Source organism: Odocoileus virginianus, chromosome 9 (genome assembly GCF_023699985.2).
Source record: "Odocoileus virginianus isolate 20LAN1187 ecotype Illinois chromosome 9, Ovbor_1.2, whole genome shotgun sequence".
In the NCBI taxonomy this organism is placed as follows: Eukaryota; Metazoa; Chordata; class Mammalia; order Artiodactyla; family Cervidae; genus Odocoileus; species Odocoileus virginianus.
Window position 1 is genome coordinate 47003743 of NC_069682.1, and position 22959 is coordinate 47026701.

The window sequence follows — 22959 nt, forward strand, 5'->3', positions numbered from 1 at the left end:
AACAGTTTTGCAGTTTCCAATAGAAAAAGTTATTTTAGCCAGTTTTCTCCTGAGTCTAAAGAATATCATGGTATTCCTGTGTCAAAAAGTCATCTTTCCTTTCTGTAGTCATAGTTCTATAGCTAAAATATAGACTAAATCGTGCTCAAATTGACTCTGGTATCAGGGCAGATCAGCTGATAAAAATCTTGGGTTGTCCCTCTAATGGGAAGGGAGGTCTTTGTCCCATCAGAAGAATCTGAAGGGTTAAGGGAATTTGCAGGAGTCCAGGAAGCTTGGTCCTTACCCACCCTGAGAGACAGGGAATTCTTTAGGATGTTCAGGAGTGGGAGAAGCTTGGTTCCCTCCTCACCTGAGAGACAAGCATAGTTAGAAAGGGATTCTTTAGAATGTTAGGAGAGTTTCTGATGCCTCAGGCTTTTGAATAGAGGAGAAAGACCTGGACCAAAGGGAACCTCAGAATCCTTTCCCAGAGATCATGTAGATATGAAAGGTCAAGTAGAGGTCATCTAGGGGTGCTGATGGAGAGAGACAGAGGGGGCGAGGAGGTAGAGACGCAGCAGAAAGGCACATGCGGCCTGAGTCCCTCAAACCCGGACTCTGACGGCGGGCCGTGAAGGACTGAGCAGAAGGAAATTAGTCCTTTCCCTGCCTTTGGCAAAAGCTCGTGTGCCGTTCAGAGGCCATGTTTTTTGTTGTTCCCCGTTTCTCTTGGGGCCAGGCCTTTTGCAGAGTTTAAATTTTCCAGTTTCTGAGAATGTAGCCAAGGGGTGTCTGAGAGAGGCTCCCGGGATGTACCAGAACCCACTCTTAGCCTACCTGCCATAGAATGGGGGTTCAGAGAGTCACCGGCTGACAGAAAGGAGACCCTTTTTTCCCAGTGATCTCTCCTTGCAAATAAAGGCACAAAAATGGCCAACAGATTCAACAGTCCAGTCCGACAGTGAGAGGTGATCCCTGAGAAGCATGCAGCTGAGGCACCATGTGACCCAGGCAGAGAAAGACACAAGATTCCTGGGAGCAACCTGGTGACTCGCTGTTTGGCAATTCCCTGAAATGTGGAAGGCTCTCTTGGGATGGTTCAGAGGCAACACCTCAGTTCAATTCAATTCAGTCGCTCAGTCGTGTCTGACTCCTTGCAACCCCATGGACAGCAGCACCCCAGGCTTCCCTGTCCATCACCAACTCCCAGAGTTTGCTCAACCTCATGTCCCTTGAGTTGTTAATGCCATCCAGCCATCTCATCCTCTGTTGGCCCCTTCTCCTCCCGCCTTCAATCTTTCCCAGCATCAGGGTCTTTTCAAATGAGTCAGTACTTCTCATCGGGGAGCCAAAGTATTGGAGTTTCAGCTTCAACATCAGTCCTTCCAATGAATATTCAGGATGATTTCCTTTAAGATGGACTGGTTGGATCTCCTTGCAGTCTAAGGGACTCTCAAAAGTCTTCTCCAACATCACAGTACAAAAGCATCAATTCTTCAGTGCTCAGCTTTCTTTACGGTCCAACTCTCACATCCATACATGACTACTGGAAAAACCATAGCTTTGACTGGATGGACCTTTGTTGGCAAAGTAAAGTCTCTGCTTTTTATTATTTATTTATTTATTTTATTATTTTTTTCCATTTATTTTTATTAGTTGGAGGCTAATTACTTTACAATATTGTAGTGGCTTTTGTCATACATTGACATGAATCAGCCATGGATTTACATGTATTCCCCATCCCGATCCCCCCTCCCACCTCCCTCTCTACCCGATCCCTCTGGGTCTTCCCAGTGCACCAGGCCCAAGCACTTGTCTCATGCATCCAACCTGGGCTGGTGATCTGTTTCACTCTAGATAACATACATGTTTCGATGCTGTTCTCTCTAAACATCCCACCCTCGCCTTCTCCCACAGAGTCCAAAATTCTGTTCTGTACATGTGTCTCTTTTTCTGTTTTGCATATAGGGTTATGGTTACTATCGTTCTAAATTCCATATATATGCGTTAGTATATTGTATTGGTTCTTATCTTTCTGGGCTTACTTCACTCCATATAATGAGCTCCAGTTTCATCCATCTCATTAGAACTGATTCAAATGAATTCTTTTTAATGGCTGAGTAATATTCCATGGTGTATATGTACCAGAGCTTCCCTATCCATTCGTCTGCTGATGGGCATCTAGGTTGCTTCCATGTCCTGACTATTATAAATAGTGCTGTGATGAACATTGGGGTGCACGTGTCTCTTTCAGATCTGGTTTCCTCAGTGTGTATGCCCAGAAGTGGGATTGCTGGGTCATATGGCAGTTCTAATTCCAGTTTTTTAAGAAATCTCCACACTGTTCTCCATAGCGGCTGTACTAGTTTGCATTCCCACCAACAGTGTAAGAGGGTTCCCTTTTCTCCACACCCTCTCCAGCATTTATTGCTTGTAGACTTTTGGATAGCAGCCATCCTGACTGGCGTGTACCTCATTGTGGTTTTGATTTGCATTTCTCTGATAATGAGTGATGTTGAGCATCTTTCCATGTGTTTGTTAGCCATCTGTATGTCTTCTTTGGAGAAATGTCTGTTTAGTTCTTTGGCCCATTCTTTGATTGGGTCATTTATTTTTCTGGAATTGAGCTGGAGGAGTTGCTTGTATATTTTTGAGATTAATCCTTTGTCTGTTGCTTCATTTGCTATTACTTTCTCCCAATCTGAGGGCTGTCTTTTCACCTTGCTTATAGTTTCCTTTGTTGTGCAAAAGCTTTTAAGTTTCATTAGGTCCCATTTGTTTATTTGTGCTGTTTTTTTAATATGATGTCTAGGTTGGTCATAACTTTTCTTCCAAGGAGCAAGCGTCTTTTAATTTCATGGCTGCAGTCACCATCTACAGTGATTTTGGAGCCCCCCAAAATAAAGTTAGCCACTGTTTCCACGGTTTCCCGATATATTTGCCATGAAGTGATGGGACCAAATGCCATGATCTTAGTTTTCTGAATGTTGAGGTTTAAGCCAACTTTTTCACTCTCCTCTTTCACTTTCATCAAGAGGTTCTTTAGTTCTTCTTCACTTTCTGCCATAAGGGTGGTGTCATTTGCATATCTGAGGTTATTGATATTTCTCCTGGCAATGTTGATTCCAGCTTGTGCTTCATCCATCCAGCATTTTGGATAATGTACTCTTCATATAAGTTAAATAAGCACAGTGACAGTATACAGCCTTGATGTACTCCTTTCCCAATTTGGAACCAGTCTGTTGTTCCATGTCCAGTTCTAACTGTTGCTTCTTGACCTGCATACAGATTTCTCAGGAGGCAGGTCAGGTGATCTGGTATTCCCATCTCTTTAAGAATTTTCCAGTTTGTTGTGATCCACACAGTCAAAGGCTTTGGACTTTGACTGTCAATAAAGCAGAAGTAGATGTTTTTCTGGAACTCGCTTGCTTTTTCAATGATCCAACAGATGTTGGCAATTTGACCTCTGATTTCTCTGTCTTTTCTAAATCCAGCTTGAACATCTGGAAGTTCACAGTTCACGTACTATTGAAGCCTGGCTTGGAGAATTTTGAGCATCACTTTGCTAGCATGTGAAGTGAGTGCAATTGTGCGGTAGTTTGAACATTCTTTGGCATTGCCTTTCTTTGGGATTGGAATGAAAACTGACCTTTTCCAGTCCTGTGGCCACTGCTGAGTTTTCCAAATTTGCTGGCATAGTGAGTGCAGTGCTTTCTCTGCATCATGTTTTAGGATTTGAAATAATTCAACTGGAATTCCATCACCTCCACTAGCTTTGTTCATAGTGGTGCTTCCTAAGGCCCACTTGACTTCACATTCCAGGATGTCTGGCTCTAGGTGAGTGATTATACCATTGTTATTATCTGGGTTGTGAAGATCTTTTATAGTTCTTCTGTGTATTCTTGCCCCCTCTTCTTAATATCTTCTGCTTCTATTAGGTCCATAGCATTTCTGTCCTTTATTGTGCTCATCTTTGCATGAAATGTTCCCCTGGTATCTCTAATTTTCTTGAAGCGATCTCTAGTCTTTCCCATTCTACTGTTTTCCTCTACATCTTTGCATTGGTCACTGAGGAAGGCTTTTTTTTTTTTTTTTAATCTTTCTTTGCTATTCTTTGAAACTCTGCATTCAAATGGGTATATCTTTCCTTTTCTCCTTTGCCTTCGCTTCTCTTCTTTTCACAGCTATTTGTAAGGGCTCCTCAGACAACCATTTTGCCTTTTTGCATTTCTTATTCTTGGGTATGGTCTTGATCACTGCCTCCTGTACAGTGTCATGAACCTCCATCCATAGTTCTTCAGGCACTCTGTCTATCAAGTCTAATCCCTTGACTCTATTTCTCACTTCCACTGTATAATTGTAAGGGATTTGATTTGGGTCATACCTGAATGGTCTAGTGGTTTTCCTACTTTCTTCAATTTAAGTTTGAATTTGGCAAGAAAGAGTTCATGATCTGAGCCACAGTCAGTTCCAGGTCTTGTTTTTGCTGACTGTATAGAGCTTCTCCATCTTTGGCTGCAAAGAATGTAATCAGTCTGATTTCGGTGTTGACCATCTGGTGATGTCCGTGTGTAGAGTCTTCTCTCATGTTGTTGGAAGAGGGTGTTTGCTGTGACTGGTGTGTTTTTTTTTGGCAAAAGTCTATTAGCCTTTGCTCTGCTTCATTTTGCACTCCAAGGCCAAATTTACCTGTTACTCCAGGTATCTCGTGACTTCCTGGTTTTGCATTCTAGTCCCCTATAATGAAAAGAACATCTTTTTGGGGTGTTAGTTCTAAAAGGTCTTGTAGGTGTTCACAGAACCATTCAACTTCAGCTTCTTCGGCATTACTGGTCAGGGCATAGACTTGGATTACTGTGATACTGAATGGTTCACCTTGGAAACGAACAGAGATCATTCTGTCATTTTTGAGATTTCATGCAGGTACTGCATTTTGGACTTTTGTTGACTGTGATGGCTACACCATTTCTTCTGAGGGATTCTTTCTCACAGTAGTAGATATAATGGTCATCTGAGTTAATTCACCCATTCCAGTCCATTTGGGGGCTTCCCTCATAGCTCAGTTGGTAAAGAATCTGCCAGCAGTGCAGGAGACCTGGGTTCAATGCCTGGGCCAGGAAGATCTCCTGGAGAAGGAAATGGCAACCCACGCCAGCATTCTTGCTCAGAAAATCCTATGGCCAGAGGAGCCTGGTGAGCTACAGTCCATGGTGTCACAAGAGTCAGACATGGCTTAGGGGCTAAACCACAAACCAGTCCATTTTAGTTCACTGATTCCTAAAATGTCGAAGTTCACTCTCGCTATCTCCTATTTGACCATTTCCAATCTGCCTTGATTCATGGACCTAACATTCCAGGTTCCTATGCAGTATTGCTGTTTACAGCCTCAGACCTGACTTCCATCACCAGTCACATCCACAGCTAGGTGTTTATTTGCTTTGGCTCCATCTGTTCATTCTTTCTGGAGTTATTTCTCCACTAATCTCCAGTAGCATTTTGGGCACCTACCAACCTGGGTAGTTCATCTTTCAGTGTCCTATCTTTTTGCCTTTTCATACTGTTCGTGGGGTTCTCAGGGCAAGAATACTGAAGTGGTTTGCCATTCCCTTCTCTAGTGGACCACGTTTTGTCAGAACGTTCCACCATGACCCGTCTGTCTTGGGGGGCCCTTCAAAGCATGGCTCATAATTTCATTGAGTTAGACGAAAAAGTACATCAAGGCTGTATATTGTCACCCTGCTTATTTAACTTATATGCAGAGTACATCATGAGAAGCTGGGCTGGAAGAAGCAGAAGCTGAAATCAAGATTGCCGGGAAAAATATCAATAACTTCAGATATGCAGATGACACCACCCTTATGGCAGAAAGTGAAGAAGAACTAAAGAGCCTCTTGATGAAAGTGAAAGAGGAGAGTGAAAAAGTTGGCTTAAAGCTCAACATTCAGAAAACTAAGATCATGGCATTTGGTCCCATCACTTCATGGCAAATATATCGGGAAACAGTGGAAACAGTGGCTAACTTTATTTTGGGGGGCTCCAAAATCACTGCAGATGGTGATTGCAGCCATGAAATTAAAAGATGCTTACTCCTTGGAAGGAAAGTTATGACCCACCTAGACAGCATATTAAAAAGCAGAGACATTACTTTGCCAATATCAGTCTGTTTAGTCAAGGCTATGGTTTTCCAGTAGTCATGTATGGATGTTAGAGTTGGACCATAAAGAAGGCTGAGCACTGAACAATTGATGCTTTTGTACTGTGATGTTGGAGAAGACTCTTCAGTCTCTTGGACTGCAAGGCGATCCAAGCAGTCCATCCTAAAGGAGATCAGTCCTGAGTGCTCATTGGAAGGCCTGATGCTGAAGCTGAAACTCCAGTACTTTGGCCACCTGATGTGAAGTGCTGATTAATTTGAAAAGACCCTGATGCTGGGAAAGATTGAGGGCAGGAGGAGAAGGGGCTGACAGGATGAGTTGGCTGGTGGCATCACTGACTCAATGGACATGAGTCTGGGTAAACTTCAGGAGTTGGTGATGGACAGGGAGGCCTGGAGTGCTGCAGTTCATGTGGTCACAAAGAGTCGGACACTACTGAGGGACTGAACTGAAGGCAAGGCTGTGGTCCGTGTGATCTGATTGGTTAGTTTTCTGTGATTGTGGTTTTCATTGTCTGCCCTCTGATTGAGAAGGATAAGAGGCTTATGGAACCTTCCTGATGGGAGAGACTGACTGAGGGGGAAACTGGGTCTTGATGGGTGCAGCCATACTCAATAAATCTGAATCCAATTTTCTGTTGATGGGCGGGGCTGTGTTCCCTCCCTGTTGTGTGGCCTGAGGCCAGACTATGGTGGAGGTAATGAGGATGATGGTGACCTCCTTGGAAAGGTCCCATGCCCGCACTGCTGCACGCAGTGCCCCTGACCCTGCAGCAGGCCACCTCCGACCCTCCCCTCCGCCGGAGACTCCCGGAAAATAAAACTACAAAATGTAAAAATACAAGCACACATGGTCATAGTGGCTAATTCCATTAGTCATTAGAGTTCTGATATCACCTATCCTGTCTCTGAAGAACTTCACTGTGCACTCAGAACAGAATGACAATGGAAGTAACATTCAGAATTGTTGTGAAAATAGTTTTGACCTCTTGGACCCCCTGTCCCAGTGGGTCTCTGGACTTCAGGGATTCTCAGGGCACTCTTCAGAACAACCATTTTAAACCATTGACATGGTTGGATGTGAAATGATAAAGGGGCCCTTGTGTTGACACGGAGTTTAAAGTTTCACTTTTACATTTCTTGCTTGTTTCTTTGACTTCTCTTAAGATATTTAGACCTCACAATTCCTATTTTTTAGAGCGAATATTTTTGTGTTGTATTCATTCTTGCCTCATGGCACTCTGCTCTTTGGATCCAGTGTGGTCCTAGGCTTATCCTATTTTCACGTGGAAACAATTAGTCACCCACAAGGTGATCATTTCTTATATAGGTTTATGATGTCTATCCAAGGCTTAAAAAATCAGTTGTGAAGATATTGGTAACTTGAGGAAAGACTGTCTCATTGTAATTAAAGTAGTTGTTGCTGTTGGTGATGTTCAGCCGCCAAGTCAGGTCCAACTCTTTGTGACCCCGTGGACCGCAGCATGCTAGGTCTCCCTGTGCCTCACCATCTCCCGGAGTTTGCCCGAGTTCATGTCCATTGAATTAGCAGTGCTATCCAACCATCTCATCCTCTGCTGTCCCCTTCTCCTCCTGCCCTCCATCTTTCCCAGCATCAGGGTCTTTTCCAGTGAGTCGGCTCTTCACATCAGGTGCCCAAAATATTGAAGCTTCAGTTTCAGCATCAGTCCTTCCAATGAGCATTCAGGGTTGATTTCCCTTAGGATTGACTGGTTTGATCTCTTTGCTGTCCAAGGGACTCTCAGGTGTCTTTTCCAGCACCACTCTCTGAAAGCATCAGTTCTGTGCTCAGCCTTCTTTATGGTCCAACTCTCACATCCGTATGTCACTACTGAAAAAACCATGGCTTTGGCTGTACAGACCTTTGTTGACAAGGTGATGTCTTTTCTTTTTAATGTTGTCTAGGTTTGTAATGTTAATTAAAGTAGTAACATTCATTAAAAGTTTTTAAAACCATGGTCTCTAGAACACAGAGTATTGTAAGGCATAATTAAGTGTAAAATCAGTTAGATATATATTTTCTTAATAATATATCTGTGTGTTGAAAAAATTATTGGTAAAGTTCTTATGGAATACAGAATATGTAATAGAAATTGAGTGAATCAAAATCAGTAATACTAGAAAATTAAAAAGTAGAAGAAATGAGATACATTAGTTAACATCTCTCCATGAACGACAGTGACTCATCTGCATATCTGGGGTTATTGATATTTCTCTCCACAATCTTGATTCCAGCTTGTGCTTCCTCCAGCCTGGCATTTCCCATGATACACTCTGCATGTAAGTTAAATAAGCAGGGTGACAATATACAGCCTTGACGTACTGCTTTCCCAGTTTGGAACCAGTCTGTTGTTCCGTGTCCAGTTCTGACCGTTGCTTCTTGACCTGCATACAGGTTTCTTATGAGGCAGGTAAGGTGGCCTGGTAGTCCCATCTCTTTAAGAATTTTCCACAGTTTGTTGTGATACACATAGTCAAAGTCTTTGGCATAGTCAATGAAGCAGAAGTAGATGTTTTTCTGGAACTCTGTTGCTTTTTTGATGATCCAAAGATGGCAATTTGATCTCTGGTTCCTCTGCCTTTTCTAAATCCAGCTTGAACATCTGGAAGTTCATGGTTTACGTACTGTTGAAGCCTGGCTTGGAGAATTTTGAGGATTACTTTGATAGTGTGTGAGATAAAGGCAATTGTGTGGTAGTTTGAACATTCTTTGGCATTGCTCTTTTTGGGGATTGGAATGAAAATTGACCTTTTCCAGTCCCGTGGCCAGTGCTGGGCGTTCCAAATTTGTCAACATATTGAGTGTAGCACTTTAACAGCACCATCTTTTAGGACTTGAATGAACTCAACTGGAATTCCATCACCTCCACTTGCTTTGTTCATAGTGTTGAACTTGACTTCACACCCCAGAATGTCTGGCTCTTGGTAAATGATCATACTGTGGTAGTTATCTGTGTCATTAAGATCTTTTATTGTCTGTATTCTTTGTGTGTATTCTTCTGTGTATTCTAACCACCTCTTCTTAATATCTTCTGCTTCTGTTAGTTTCATACCATTTCTGTCCTTTATTGTGCTCATCTTTACATGAAATGTTCCCTTGGTATCTCTAATTTTCTTGATGATATCTCTAGTCTTTCCTCTATTTCTATTGGTTTCCTCTATTTCTTTGCAATGATCACTGAGGAAGGCTTTCTTGTCTCTCCTTGCTATTCTTTGGAACTCTGCATTCAGATGGGTACATCTTTCCTTTTCTCCTTTGCCTTTTGCTTCTCTTCTTTTCTCAGCTATTTGTAAGGGCTCCTCAGACAACCATTTTTGCCTTTTTGCATTTCTTTTTCTTGGGGATGGTTTTGATCACTGCCTCCTATACGTTGTTACAAACCTCCGTCCATAATTCTTCAAGCACTCTGTTTATCAGATCTAATCCCTTGAATCTATTTGTCACTTCCACTGTATAATCATGAAGGATTTGACTTAGGTCATACCTGAATGGCCTAGTGGTTTTCCCTACTTTCTTTATTTAAGTCTGAATTTGGCAATAAAGAGTTCATGATCTGAACCACAGTCAGTTCCAGGTCTTGTTTTTGTTGACTGTATAGAGCTTCTCCATCTTTGGCTGCAAAGAATATAATCAATCTGATTTTAGTATTGAGCATCTGATGATATCCATGTCTAGAGTTATCTGTTGTGTTGGAAGAGGGTGTTTGGTATGATTGTGCATTCTCTTAGCAAAACTGTTAGCCTTTGTCCTGCTTCATTTTGTATTTCAAGGCCAAACTTGCCTGTTACTCCAGGTATCTCTTGACTTCCTACTTTTGCATTCCAGTCCCCTATGATGAAAAGGACATTTTTTTTTTTTTTTTGGTGTTAGTTCTAGAATGTCTTGTAGGTCTTCATGTTCAACTTCAGCTTCTTCAGCATTAGTGATTGGCGCATACACTTCGATTACTGTGATACTGAATGGTTTGCCTTGGAAATAAGCCGAGATCATTTTGTCATTTTTGAGATTGGACCCAAGTACTGCATTTTTGACTCTTTTTGTTGACTATGAGGGCTACTCCATTTCTTCTAAAGGATTCTTGCCCACAGTAGTAGATGTAATGGTCATCTGAATTAAACTTACCCATTCCTATCCATTTTAGTTCACTGATTCCTCAAATGTTGATGTTCACTCCTGCCATCTCCTGTTTGATCCCTTTCAATTTACCTTGATTCATGGACCTAATGTACCAGGTTCCTATGCATTGTTGTTTTTTACAGCATCAGACTTTCACCACCAGACACATGCACAGCTGGGCATTGTTTCTGCTTGCTTTTCATTCCTTCTGGAGCTATTTCTCCGCTTGGTGGTCCATTGGAGAAGGGAAGGAAAGTTAAATGAGCTCCATTCATTTTAATCCCCCCGTTTTTGTTCTTGCATTCTCTGAAGGAACCACTAGATGGCGCCACGTCATGGGGGGGGAAATCCCACCTTTCTCTTCATTGAATCTAAGTTTTTATTAAACTGGGCTAAACTTATACGAACTTAAGCTCTGTAATTCAAGTCTTTCAGTGGATTAACCCTTGGAGTAAATTTTAAGAAGAATCTACATCATACTAAATTAAGTTTATGTCTGTATTATGTGGGTTTTTGCAGAGTGATAAGCAAGGGTTTTATGAGAAACTGAAAGATGAACTAAATTCACCTTCAGTTCTGCATATTCACTGACCAGTGAATTTACTGACTTCTGCTGATATCTAAGGAACCAGTCCAGTGTGTGGACAAAAGTTTCCACCAAGAATGCCTACCAGAACATGATTTATAAACCTGAAAACAATCTAAGTGGCCAACCGCAGAGAGATCATCCATCAGGACATGTCTGCACTTGAGTGAATGAACAAATAATTCATGAGCCTCCACCCCATGCCAGGCACTGTGCTGAGTATTGAAGACACAGTGCTGAACACAATGGACCGGTCCTCATTGTCCTAGAATGGAATTGTTAAAGGTGTGTTATTTTCAGAGTTGGGAAAACGTTCATTATATCATGCTGCTGCTGCTTAGTTGCTTCAGTAGTGTCTGACTCTGTGTGACCTCATGGACTGTAGCCTGCCAAGCTCCTCTATCCATGGAATTCTCTAGGCAAGAGTCCTGGAGTGGGTTGCCATGCCCTCCTCCAGGGGATCTTCCCAGCTCAGGGATCTAACCTGAGACTCCTGCATTGCAGGCAGATTCTTTACCGCCGAGCCACCAGGGAAGCCCTCATTATATCATAATCAGAAGCAAAACAAGATTTTTAAAATGTTTATGCAGCATGCTGCGAACTTATTTAATGTACCATGATAGAGTATGAAATGTTTCAGTCCCCAAATTCATGTTTGTAAAAAAGTGAACACTTGTTTATTTTTCATCAATTCAGTTCAGTCACTCAGTCGTGTCCAACTCTTTGTGACCCCATGGACTGCAGCACACCAGGCCTCCTGTCCGTCACCAACTCCCAGTTTACTCAAACTCATGTCCATTGAGTCAGTGATGCCATCAACCATCTCATCCTCTGTCATCCCCTTCTCCTGCCTTCAATCATTCCCAGCATTGGGGTCTTTTCCAATGAGTCAGTTCTTCCCATCACGTGGCCAAAGTATTGGAGTTTCAGCTTCAGCATCAGTCCTTCCAATGAATATTCAGGACTGATTTCCTTTAGGATGGACTGGTTGGATCTCCTTGCAGTCCAAGGGACTCTCAAGAGTCTTCTCTATCACCACAGTTCAAAAGCTTCAATACTTCGGCGCTCAGCTTTCTTTATAGTCCAGCTCTCATATCCATTGGAGCTTCCCTGGTGGTTCAGATGGTAAAGCGTCTGCCTGCAGTGCGGGAGACCCGGGTTCAATCCCTGGGTTGGGAAGATCTCCTGGAGAAGGAAATGGCAACCCACTCCAGTATTCTTGCCTGGAGAATCCCACGGATGGAGGAGCCTAGTAGGCTACAGTCCATGGGGTTGCAAAGAGTCGGACACGACTGAGCAACTTCACTCACTCATATCCATACATGATTACAGGAAAAACCATAGCTTTGAGTAGACGGACCTTTCTTGGCAAAATAATGTCTCTGCTTTTTAATATGCTGCCTAAATTGGTCATAACTTTCCTTCCAAGGAGTAAGCGTCTTTTAATTTCATGGCTGCAGTCACCATCTGCAGTGATTTTGGAGCCCCCCAAAATTAAGTCTGTCACTGTTTCCACTGTTTTCCCATCTATTTGCCATGAAGTGTTGGGACTGGATGCCATGACCTTAGTTTTCTGAATGTTGAGTTTTAAGCCAGCTTTTTCACTCTCCTCTTTCACTTTCATCAAGAGGCTCCTTAGTTTTTCTCTGCTTTCTGCCGTAAGAGTGGTGTCATCTGCATATCTGAGATTATTGATATTTCTCCCAGCTGTGTTGATTCCAGCTTGTGCTTCATCCAGACCAGCGTTTCTCATGATGTACTCCGCATATAAATTAAATAAGTGGGTGACAGTATACAGCCTTGACATACTCCTTTCTCTATTTGGAACCAGTCTGTTGTTCCATATCCAGTTCTGACTGTTGCTTCCTGATCTGCATATAGATTTCTCAAGAGGCAGGTCAGGTGGTCTGGTATTCCCATCTCTTTAAGAATTTTCCACAGTTTGTTGTGATACACACAAAGGCTTTGGCATAGTCAATAAAGCAGAAATAGATGTTTTTCTGGAAGTCTCCTGCTCTTTTGCTGATCCAGTGCATGTTGGCAATTTGATCTCTGGTTCCTCTGCCTTTTCTAAATCCAACTTGAACATCTGGAAGTTCATGGTTCACATACTGTTGAAGCCTGGCTTGGAGAATATTGAGCATTACTTTACTAGCATGTGAGATGAGTGAAATTGTGCAGTCGTTTGAGCATTCTTTGGCATTGCTTTCTTTGGGATTCCAATGAAAACGGACTTTTCCAGTCCTGTGGCCACTGCTGAGCTTTCCAGATTTGATGGCATATTGAGTGCAGCACTTTCACAGCATCATCTTTTAGCATTTGAAATAGCTCAACTGGAATTCCATCACCTTCACTAGCTTTGTTTGTAGTGGTGCTTAAGGCCCACGTGACTTCGCATTCCAGGATGTCTGGCTCTAGGTGAGTGATCATACCATTGTGATTATCTGCATCGTGAAGATCTTTTTTGTATAGTTCTTCCATGTTTTCTTGCCACCTCTTCTTAGTATCTTCTGCTTCTGTTAGGTCCATACCATTTCTGTCTTTTATTGTATCCATCTTTGCATGAAATATTCCCTTGGTATCTCTAATTTTCTTGAAGAGATCTCTATAGTCTTTCCCATTCTATTGTTTTCCTCTATTTCTTTGCACTGATCACTGAGGAAGGCTTTCTTATCTCCCCTTGCTATTCTTTGGAACTCTGCATTCAAATGGGTATATCTTTCCTTTTCCCCTTTCCTTTTGGCTTCGTTTCACAGCTATTTGTAAGGCCTCCTCAGACAGCCATTTTACTTTATTGCATTTCTTTTTCTTGGCGATGGTCTTGATCCCTGTCCTCCTGTACAATGTTATGAACCTCCGTCCATAGTTCTTCAGGCACTCTGTCTATCAGATCTAGTCTCTTAAATCTATTTCTCACTTCCACTATATAACTGTAAGGGATTTGATTTAGGTCATACCTGAATGGCCTAGTGGTTTTCCCTACTTTCTTCAACTTAAGTCTGAATTTGGCAATAAGGAATTCATGACCTGAGCCACAGTCAGCTTCCAGTCTTGTTTTGCTGACTGTATAGAGCTTCTCCATCTTTGGCTGCAAAGAATATAATCAATCTGATTTCGGTGTGGGCCATCTGGTGATGTCCATATGTAGAGTCTTCTCTTGTGTTGTTGGAAGAGGGTGTTTGCCATGACCAGTGCGTTCTCTTGGCAGAAGTCTATTAGCCTTTGCCGTGCTTCTTCTTTACTCCAAGGCTAAATTTGCCTGTTACTCCAGGTGTTTCTTGACGTCCTAGTTTTTTATTCCAGTCCCCGATAATGAAAAGGACATCTTTTATGGGTGTTAGTTCTCGAAGGTCTTATTTTTCATAAATCAACTTAATTTTACTTCTAAGCCTAGTCCTGCAAAAATCTTAAGAAATTTGGCCTTGGTTGGGCTCAGCCCTTCCTCCACCTACCATCTGGAGTTTAGTCAAGGTTTTTACCCAGAACCCCATGGTCTTTGCTCATGTGTGCACAGCATTATCCCAAAATGCCCATTGCCAAGGCCTTGTTTTTTCTGCCAGGTCAGCTGCTCTGGTCTTTCTGACCAGAAAAGGTTACAAGTCTGGGTGACACTTATGCCAAAATTCTCGAAAGCAAGCTTGACACCCTGTAGGGCCCACCACTCCAGGTGTGGTCTGAACCAGCAGCATGAGCATCACTTGGGTACCACAGATTAGAGTCTGCATTTCAACCAGATCCTTAAGTGATTTGTGTGCATATTCTGTTTCGGGCCTTAGGGCTTCCCCATGGCTCGGATGGTAAAGAATCTGCCTGTAATGCAGGAGATGCGGGTTTGATCCCTGGGTGGGGAAGATTCCCTGGAGAAGGGAATGGCAACCCATTCCAATATTCTTATTCTTGCCTGGAGAATCCCATGGACAGGGGAGCCTGGTGGGCTACAGTCCATGGGGTCACAAAGAGTCAAAAACAAGTGAGCGACTAATAGAGGCCTTACCACACCTGCCTGGTACAGCCCAGGTAGAACTCAGGTTGGGGTCATTCTGGGAACCCCAGGTTAATCATCACTAGTCTGAAGAAGTCCCTCTTTTCTTCCATCAGTGAGCACTGATGTGGAAATAGACAACAAAGGAAGGGTCTTGTAGGCAACTTAGCCAGCCTCCCTGCCCCGGCACAGGGCCCCTCCCCAGTTATGGAAGATCAGGGCCCTGTACATGCTTTAATGTAGGGAAAGCAGGAGAAAAACTCAAGGAGGGAGGGTAAATTCTAGTCACAAACATATCTTGTTTTTCATAAAATCAAGACTAAAATGAGAATATCATAAGGAAGGTAGCAGTACTATCACTTATTTTATTTTTCTTAAGCTTTTCTATATTGTTTTTCTACAATGAATATAATTAAATTTACAAAGAGAAAAAATTAAACATCCTTCAAGCAGGCAGGCACATGTATAGGGATGTTTATTTCAAGGAAAACTTGACGAACACCAAAGCAAGTCATGGCACATTGGCCAACTCATCCTTCCTTACTTCAAGTCATTGTTGAGTAAATTGAGAAGAACAAGAGCTTCTTTTCGGATTCTGGCCCTGCCTGAGCCTAGCGGATTTCCAGCTCATAAATGTTGAGCTTCATCATCCTACATCGTTCACTGAATTGACATATCTTTTGAGTATCTACTGTGGAGCATAAAACCTCCCCATTTTCTGCCATCTCACAGGAACTTTCAATGGACAACATTCCTAAGCCTCTGAAAACCACTTCATAAAGTCAGAAGACTTCATGAGTGAAAACACATTCTCAGGCACAGAAATCAAGACGAGAGCTATAGCTTCAGTTTCTGCTCTTGGTATCAAGGTGACATTGAGGCTGTTTAATGATGGCTTTGAACAAATAAAACTGTTCTTCCTCTCAGGTATAAGTCCAGAGGTGGCCAGGTAAGGTGGCTCTGTGCCAATAAGTCCTTAGGAATCTAATTTCTTTCCAGATTCTTATCCCTGAACTGTAGCACTAGTACTCATGGTCCAGGATGTTGGCTGGAGCTCCAGCCATCACAGTTATCTTCAGAAAGCAGGATGGAAGTAAAAAACCAAGGGCATTCACCAGCTCTCCTCAGGAAGTGTCGTTGGAAGCTACCAAACAAAGCTTCCATTGCCATCCTACTGGCCAGAAATGAGCCACAGGACACACCTAGCTGCAAGGAGGACTGAAAACAGAATATTTGCTCTGGGTCACCATGTGTAATCTTTTTATTGTTATGGCATGATGGAGAGTAGATCCTGAGGAAGGCAAACCAGCAGTCTCTGCCATCGTGTGTCTGTTTGAACTCAGATGATTGTCAAGAAAGTATTTGATGAATTAAAACATGCTCATCACTTTAGTCCCTGCATTCTGAGAATTATTTAAAATTTAATGGTGACTTCTCACATTCCATTCCCTCCCCAACCCCTGGGTATAAGGAGCTTTGTTAATGGTGTCGCTCACTGGCTACTTCAACAGCCAAGTCCTCTTGAAGTTCCCCAGCTGGAAAGACTCTCAGGGCTGCAAGGAGCCTTGCCTGCTGCTCTTGAACAATTTAGCTATCAGTGGAGACTGGGAAACACAAGAAGCAGTGCATAAGAGGGAATAGCAAAGTTAGCAGAAGCAGCAAGAAAAATCACAGGGAGGCCATGGTTCATTGGAAAGTGTGAATCATTCATCTCATGAGCTTTTTCTCAAAGGGAAGAGCTTCAATTTCCTCAAGGTTTAATTACAGCAAATCCTAGACCTGAGGAATATTTGATCCAAGAAGTTGAGTCAGTATATTACCACCAGAGCATCTAGAAAATTAGCAAGTCAAAGAGGAAACTCGGCATTCTTTGGGGTCCTATTAGGCATCTGTTACCTGCTTTATAGGAATTCCCAGGTGGTACTCTGGAGCCAACTCATTGGAAAAGACCCTGATACTGAGAAAGATTGAGGGCAGGAGGAGAAGGGGGCGACAGAGGATGAGATGGTTGGATGTCATCACAGACTCAATGGACATGAGTTTCAGCAAGCCCCAGGAGATGGTGAAGGACAGGGAAGCCTGGCGTGCTGCAGTCCATGGAGTTGCAAGGATTTGGACACGACTTAGTGACTGAACAACAATGACTAGTAGTTCAGTGGTAAAGAATCTGCCTGCCAATGGAGGAGACGCAGGAGACACAAGTTTGATCGCTGGGTTAGCACATGGACAACGTCTTTGACTCCATGATCTGCATCTCCCTGGTGGTTCCCATCTGTAACCTCCTGGCCATTGCAGTCGACAGGTACGTCACCATCTTCTACATACTTTGCTACCACAGCATCATGACCATGTGGAAGGTGCTGGTCTTGATTGCGGCCATCTGGCTGGGCTGCAGGGTCTGCAGTGTGATGTTCATCGTCTACTCTGAGAGCAAGATGGTCATCGTGTGCCTGGTCAGCATGTTCCTTGCCACGCTGCTGCTCTTGGGCACCCTGTACGTGCACATGCTCCTCTTCGGCCTGCTTCACATCAAGCGCATCGCTGCACTGCTGCCCGCCGATGGGGTGGCCCATTGGCCAGCAGCACTTGTGTGTGAAGGGGGCAGTCACCATCACCAGCCTGCTGGGGGGTCTCCATCTTCTTCTGGGCCCCCTTCTTTCTCCACCCTGTCCTCATTGTAACCTGCCCCACCAACCCCACTGTGTCTGCTACACCACCCACTTCAACACCCACCTGATCTTCATCATGTGCACCTCCATCATCAACCTGCTGATCTATGCTTTCTGGAGCCTGGAGCTGTGCAATACCTTCAAGGGGATCCTCTGTAGCTGCAACAGCATGAAGGTGGGGCCATGGGAAGGGTACTCAGTCTGGTCACCTTCGACCTTCCAGCCAGCCCAGGGGTTTAGCAGGAAGGGAGGAAACTACTTAAAATACATAAAAAATGTGTTATTAGCCATGATCCTACGTGTCTTTTGTTTTTAAGCTTGCAGGGAGCCTTTTGAAAGGGAAAAATGGATATAACAGGCTCTCTGAAAGGATGCCCACGTGCTGTGCGATTGTGTTAAGTCACTTCAGTCATGTCCGACTCTTTTGTGACCCTGTGGACTATAGCCCACGCGGCTTGTCTGTCCATGGGATTTTCCAGGCAAGAATACTGGAGTGGGTTGCCATTTCCTCCTCCAGAGGTCTTCCTGACCTAGGGATCGAACCCGTCTCCTGTGTCTCCTGCATTGCAGGCGGATTCTTTACCGGCTTAGCCATGGGTAAGTCACAAACTCTGATTTCTCGAATAGTCACTGGTGGGGGAGGACCTGTGGGGGCTGCTTGGGTGCTGTCTGAATTCATTTTCACGCATCCAGGGTCTGTGATGCTTCCCACTCACTCCTTCATGTTTCAGGTCAGACAGACTGAAGGATTTGCAGTAACAGTAAGGGTGGCTGAAATCTCCCTCAAGCAAATCTGTTACAGCTACCAACACCTAGCTGCCAGCTGCTCAAATAGCTTTGCCCTCATCTCATAAGAGACTGAGTTTCTCATCTATTATTCTATTTACAGTAAAACAACTTCCTAAAAACAGCAACCTCTTTGTGGGAGAAGTAATACTATGCTGTTTGCCCCTCTTCTTAACTCCACCCCTCCCCCCCCACCAAAATTGCGTGGGAATGGAACCCACTTCTATTTTTGTGTTATTGATATTGTTTTTGTTGTTGTTGGGTTTGTAAGCATTCAACACAGGGCAGCTTACAAGACTCTAATGAAAGAGAAGTACAGTGCTTTGGAGAATCAGAACATACCTGTATACAAAGTATTTTGATATCTTGCTATTTTACGGCATACATTTCCCTATTTCAAAAAGGCAATTTTTCCTATGATTCCTTTTCTGTCTTTAAAACAAGAGAGGGAATCGTGGGTGGGAGGACATGTGTTTTAGGAAACCGCTGGATTGTAGTTTCAGGGAGTTAGACTCTGAGCTGCCTATGGTTTTCTTGGAAGCTGTTTTGTTCATAAGAACTGAGTCTCTATCACAGGTTTTCTATTTGCTGTGATCTATGAAGGAGGATGGTTTCTAATTCACAGTTCCTTTTGTTCGACATGGTGTTACTGTTGGGTGACCCTATTATCAAGGTCTATACCGTATCAAATAAGTGATTCACTCCTGTGACCTCAGGGCAAGCTTTGCTGATGAACGCTGTCCAAAGCTGTGTGCTGCATGCATCCATCAGACCCGCTTCCACCCCAGGGGACTTTGGACTGTGCTTTCTGGATGTCCCCACGTCCCGCTCTCCCGTGAATTCTCACATTGTGCTGTGTCTTCGGTATACAACTGTGTTTTTCTTGTGCTGTGATGTTTTGGGGTTTTTGTATTTTATCTGTGCTAATGTGAACAATATGATTTGTTTCTCACTTTGGTTGTGATGTTTGAAAATTATTAAAGGCTTTTGTGGCTGATAAACATGTGTCACATTGAATTATACCACCTGGAAGCATCCTACTGGCTTCTGCTTGTGGCCATCGTTCGTGACATTGCAATTCCATGACTATTTTGTCAATGGTATAAACATCCCCTTGACCACACTGCTGGTCTTTTCTAGGGTAATGCTATTTTGCCAAACTACAAAACTCTCCCATTTAGTTTCCAAACATACCAGGCTGAAATTCCTGGGCCACTGTCACTCTGCATTATTGTAATCAAGACACCAAATAATAGGTCTTTGCCACTCGTCAAATTAACATGGAAGATGGGGAATTGAATTCTTTGAAAATGGTATTGACAGCCATAGGGATTATGATGTCTTTTTTCTATGTAAACAAGATAAAATAACATACTTTTCACTCTTTTATATTACTTTTCACATTAAAGTCTCCAACATAGGTGAGTCACCTCACAGATGAAGAAATTTCATTCCAGAGGGGTTATGTGACTGCCCCAAAATGCCAGCTAAATCAGGGTCACTGTATATTTTGTGCCCTGGAGCTGATGTCTTTTTGCACCAACATGATGCTGCCGACAGGTTTCCATATCAAAACAGACCCAGCTGCCCTTTCTATGTACCTTTTAACTGAGAGCAGTGCTTCTGAACAGAAATGCCTGCTGGAATCACCATGGATCTTGTTCAAGTGCTAAAGCTAATTCAACAGGTTGGGAGTGGAGCCTAACATTCTGAATTTCTTTTTTTTATCCTTTATTTTTAATTGGAGTATAATTGCTGTATGATGTTGTGTTAGTTTCTGCTGCACAACCATGTGAGTCTGCTATAAGTATATTTATATCCTCCCTCCCATCCCCTTCCATCCCACGCCTCCAGGTCATCACAGCACCAAACTGAGCCCCTTGAGCTACACAGCAGCTTCCCACTAGCTATTGTCCATATGGTAGTGTACATATGCTAATGTTCTTCTCTCAGATTCTGAATTCTGACTCTGACAAGCTCCCATAGGATATGGCTACTGGCCTGGGGACCTCCTTTTAAATAGCAGGGACACAGAGCACTTATACATGAGCACAGTGCACAGCCAAAAATACACATCTGCATGCAGAGCTGACCCCATGCCAGGAATTGGGCTAAGTTCTTCACAGGCACTCACTTCTTTGATCTCTGCATAACCTCTTGAGGCAAATACTAGGCTCATCCTTATTTTACAGATGAGGCACCTGAAACTCAGGAGTCTACCGAAACTCAGCTACAAGTGGAGAAGTGGAGATTCAAACTCGGGGTGCCCACCCACACCCCAAGTCCAACCTGGACACCCTAGCACCTCTCCTGAAAACAGCATCATTGAACCGTGGCCCAGTGACCCCAGAGGGTCATTGCTGCCATGGAGGGAGGCTTTAAGGACTATTTCTACAACCAGGAGTCGATATGTTCATAACAGAGCTTCCATCAAGCTGTCATAAAAACCAAGAAGACAATTCATCGTTTTACTTGCTATCCTCTTCCAGAGTCTGTGGGTAGCCCTGGGAGTGCAACCTTTTCTGGAGTAGATGACCCTGGACGTCATGCTGCCACTGTCTCCCCCATGACCACTTTCCCAGACCGTCATGGAAACCCACTGTGCATTTTAAGCAGGGGGACAGTCAGGTTCAAAAAATGCTTACTTTTTGGAAATAAAAGTACACTGTGATCTTCATTCATTTGTTGGGCTCACTTTCATCCTCTATCTCTAAGGCAGAATCACAGCAGGTGTTGACTTATGGCACCCCTAGAAATCATCACCTGTGGTCCTTATTTAAGTTGAACTTTTGAGCTTAATTGTGATGACTTTCTATGACTTTCTATAGGGTTTGGGGTCCCAAAGAGTCTGACATGACTTAGCAACTAAACAACAATAACAACATCCCAGAAAAATATAAATCCAGGAACTGGAAAGAAACAGTTGACAAAATGAAGAAAACAAGCAAACCCTTCAAATGAAGAACTCAACCTTTCTCACATAAGAACACTTAAGTGAGAGTCAAATAAGTAAGTGACAATAATAATAAAATGCATTACCTGATATTATTATGTGCCAGACATTGGACTAAGCACTTAGGTATATTAACTCACTGAATTCTCATGAAAACCTTATGAGGTAATAAGCACTATTAAAATCTTGTCCTGTAGAAAAAGAAACTTATTAATAGGATCATGGAGGAGGTTAATCATCCAGACTCGAGCTACTCAGAATTCGAGGAGCAGAGCTGGGACTCAGCCCACAGTCAGGCTCCTTGGTCCATGGGTTGCCCAGGTACCCATTGTGTGATGAAGCATGTGGCCTGTGGCGACCCTCTTCAGGTTTGAAGGGACTCCAGCAGCTCTCAGACCCAATAGAGAACTTTGTGTCCTTTCTAATGAAAGTATTAATAATGAATATACAGAAAAATCCTTACATATTCTCCTTTTTGCCTTCTTTTCATCAGGTGACACAGAAAGCCTCTTTACCCGCAGAGCCAGCAGTTGAGTGGATAGTGGGAAGCAGCTAATGATGTGAGTTGCTCAAGCCAAAGAATTGCATTTCCCGTGAAATACCTGGATAATTGGCTCATTTCCCTGAATGTTATATAAAGCACAGGTCTGACCCAAAAAACAGATACTGAGAAAGAAGAAAGGAAGATTCTTTCTTGGTTTCTAATTGCAGGAAGGAAAGAATCCTTCCCTGTGTGTGTTCTGTTCATGTGGTGACATGTGCTGGATTTTAAAGGGTTGGCACTTTCATGCATCATCAGAGAAAACAGAAGAGCAATGTCACTGATGGTCGTTAGGATGGATGCCACAAGAAGTGCTTCGAAGAACTCTCTTTATCAGGAAATAAAACGGTTTTCCCCTCTCTGAAAACACTGGGGGTGTCAACAGAGGAAACTGAACTGGAATTCAGGAGTGCCTGGGACCCAGCGTGTCTCTAGACTGGTGTGGCCGTGAGCAAGTCTGTCACTGTCTCTGGGCTTCAGTCAGGCATCTCTGCAGCTGACAGAACCGGATGCGATGGGAGGTTTTCAGCTTTGCCCCTGTCCATGGCGGTCCCAGGTGACTGCTGCCGCAGGACTGCGAATCAGGTGACTCAGACCCCACTCACCATCAGCCACAGGGAGGTGCCTGGTCCACGAGTCCACCACAGCTGGGGAACAGCAGCCCCATGTGGCCCAAGGCAGCCCGGGGAGACTCTCAGAACTCGAACTACTGAGAAAGAGCGGTCCCCCTTCCCATGGACCACTGGGTACCAAGTTGCATGGGACTGCAGGAGTGGTATCTGAGGATGAAGCCACCATCAAAGAAAGCAGGAGGCAGACGAAAGGGACAGGATGCCAGCTGTTCTCATTTGCGCACCTGCCTCCAGCTATGCCTGAAGTTAGTCCTGTGCCTGGACTTTCTGTTAGGAGCTCCTGTCATTTGTAAACAGTATCATCGTGACAAATACAGAGGCCCTTGGGGGTGGGGTGGAACAAGATGGGGAGGCAGGTGGGGAAAGGGGAGAAGAGAGGGGCAGAGACTGAGAAGAGAGAAGGGCTGCAAGCTCAGGGAGACATTCTCCTGTGATCTGACTTACATATTGGGTTTACATATAAGATGCGATGTTCAAAAAGAATTAGCTAGAAGTGAAAACAAAAACTACTAGAAGAGAAGATTCAAGGGGGAAGG

At 43.5% G+C, this 22959-nt stretch overlaps 1 pseudogene; it reads left to right on the forward strand.

Moving 5' to 3' along the window:
- LOC110127544 (melanocortin receptor 3-like) overlaps positions 1–20479 on the forward strand; it is a 28699-nt pseudogene extending 8220 nt beyond the window's left edge.
- Positions 20480–22959: the final 2480 nt, after the last annotated feature.